The sequence below is a fragment of the Tupaia chinensis genome, unplaced genomic scaffold, assembly GCF_000334495.1.
Source record: "Tupaia chinensis unplaced genomic scaffold, TupChi_1.0 Scaffold000248_1, whole genome shotgun sequence".
NCBI classification, from domain to species: domain Eukaryota; kingdom Metazoa; phylum Chordata; class Mammalia; order Scandentia; family Tupaiidae; genus Tupaia; species Tupaia belangeri.
In genome coordinates, this window is record NW_006159726.1 from 440,829 (window position 1) to 443,719 (window position 2,891).

At 40.8% G+C, this 2,891-nt stretch overlaps 1 pseudogene; it reads left to right on the plus strand.

Annotated features, from left to right (window-relative positions):
• Positions 1–1,345: 1,345 nt before the first annotated feature.
• Positions 1,346–1,564, plus strand: LOC102475777 (stress-associated endoplasmic reticulum protein 1 pseudogene; annotated as a pseudogene).
• Positions 1,565–2,891: the final 1,327 nt, after the last annotated feature.

A 2,891-nucleotide genomic window follows, 5' to 3' on the forward strand; every position in this document is an offset into this window, starting at 1 on the left:
AGAGAGAGAAAGTGAGAAAACAAGCCGCCAGCCTGGTCTGGGATTCAGACCACAGTCAGTCATGTGGGACTCTAGCACCCTTGACCACCACGCCACCTGCTGGCCCCAAGACTAAAATTTATATGGCAAAAAATCAAGAACAAAACTAAAGCTAAGAAACTGAATGGAGCATAGAAGACAAAGAGATGGAAACAATGAGAGAGAAGATGATAGCTGTGGGCAAATAAGAATCAAGGACCCAGGGAACCAACATATGGATAGTTCTATTCCTAAAAGAGGAATAAAGGCAATTTCAAGAGAGGTAATAAAAATAAAATACAATAGAAAAATGTTCCTGTATCAAAGAATAATGTATGTTAATTGAAAGAGCCCATCATGTTCTGGCAAAGCCAACTAAAGGGAGCACACAGCGGGACACATCATGGCAAAAATTAAAAAAACTACAATATTAAAGTTTGTGTGATTATTCAGGCAAAAAAAAATCAGATTATGGAGAAAGAAACAAAAATCGGCCTCTCTGACTTCTCATATGTAGAGTTTTAGAGAGAAAAATGTATGACCCTCAAATATAATATACATCTGAGTTGTCTTTCAAGCTTAAAGATGTCAGGAAAACACTCTCTACCATTTGAAGGATCACAAACGATATCACTTCCTTTTTAAAAACTGTATCTATTTCTTCAATGAGAATGAGAGAGAAAGAGAGAGAAGCATCCTCATACTATAATCTCACCCTTCTCCTAAGCCTTCCCAGCCAGCAAGGGTCCCACGTATGTGACCCTTGTGTGTACTGGTCAACCAGGAAACTAAACCTACAATCTTCCATATGAATCGTTTCTTGAGCAACACATTATCATTGAAATTAGCCACATAACACTTTCTTGGGAAAAATTGGTTTACAATCTGTTTAAGTCCGTTCTCTGTTTGCTTAATAACTGAATACTATAAACTGTACGACTTACAAGGACTAGAAATTTATCTAGCTCATGATTTTGGAAGTCCAAGGTCAAAGGGCCACATCTGGTAAGGGTACGCTTGTTGATGGGGACTCTGCAGAGTCCTGAGACAGATCAGGGCATCATATGGCAAGACAGAGCAAGAATAGAGCATCTGTGTCTGTGTTCGTGTGTTCACACTTGCAAAGATACCTAGAGTTCCTCAACATCCCTCATCATAGGGAGATGCAGATTAAAACCACAATGAGAGCCTCTCTCAGTCCACGCTCCCAGCGGCGGCCAGAGCAGCAAGGGCGGCGGCGTGAGACCGACCCAGCAGCCTGCTCTTCCTCCCAAGCGCTCGCGTCGCTCGGCCGCTCAGTCCCAGCACAGGTCGTGGCGCCATGAAGATGGTCGCCAAGCAGTGGATCCGTATGGCCAACGAGAAGCACAACAAGAACATTACCCAGCGCGGCAACGTCGCCAAGACCTCAAGAAATGCCCCTGAAGAGAAGGCGTCTGTAGGACCCTGGTTATTGGCTCTCTTAGTTTTTGTTGTTTGTGGCTCTGCAATTTTCCAGATTATTCAAAGTATCAGGATGGGCATGTGAAGTGACTGACCTTAAGATGTTTCCATTCTCCTAGTGAATTTTAACTTGAACTCATTCCCAGTATTTGATACCCTGGTTAAAAACTATTTTGTCGCTGGACTCCCATGTAATTGACTGCAGTTCATGTCCCAAACCCAGTGGCTTAAACTCAGGCCAGGTGTGTGTGCATACCTGCCCAAGATTCTGACAGGAGAATTGAGGAGAAGGAATTGCAGCATGTCCATCCCCCCCCAGGGGAATTTCTTGCTTTCTGTCTCTCTGTCTCTCTCTATCTTTCTGGCGAACACATGTACCATATATGTTTTTCCTAAGAAAAAATAAATAAGACTCCCAAAGCACAGTCAATAATCTTCAAAATAGACAAGAGGGATTACACCAAACTAAGAAGTTTTTGCATGGCTAAAGGCACAGTAATTAGTTTGAATCAACAGATCTCATAATGAGAAAATATTTTTGCAAACTATGCATCAGATAAGGGACTGATAGCTAGAATACAGAAGGAACTCAAGCAGTTGTCCTGAAAAAGGTGTTCAACACTATTAAAAGATGGGAGAATGAGTTGAAAATTAAAAAAAAAAAAACCTCTCTCTAAGGATGACATATGAATAACCAAAAGGCATATGAAAAATATGCTCAGTTGATTCACTAACGGTTGTACAAACACAAGAGATGGGTGTGAATGTCAGATGAGGTGTGTATGGAGGAGTGGGGCCTAATGAAAAACATTTGGAGAAGGGATATGGAGGTAGACCATAGACGGGATGGGCAGGTGCGGTATTATCGGTTGAAGATATTTTGATCAACGGGACACGGGAGACATGTTCATATATTGAAATGCTCACATTGTAAGCTAAACCATGTGACTGAATGTATATAAAAAATAAATGAATTTAAAAAAATGCTCAGCATCCCTCATTGTAAGGGAAATGCAGATCAAAACCACAATGAGACACCACCTAACCTCAGTCAGAATGAATAAGTTTAAAAAACAAAATTAATAAGTACTGATGGGAGTGTTGTGAAAGGAGAACTCTCCTACACTGCTGGTGGGAATGTAAACTTGTCCTTTCACTGTGGGGAAAAATTTGGAGATTCCTCAAAAATTTACAAATAGAACTACCATATGATTCAGCAATCCCACTCCTTGGTATCTACCCAAAGGACAGAATACTTAATCGGAAAAGTGCTTGCACATCAATGTTTATTGCGGCACTATTCACAATTACTGAGTCATGGAAACAACCCAAATGCCCACGAACAGATGAATGGATAGAAAACCTGTGGCACATATACTCAATGGAATACTATTCAGCCATAAAAACAAAAACAAACAAACAAAAGAAAA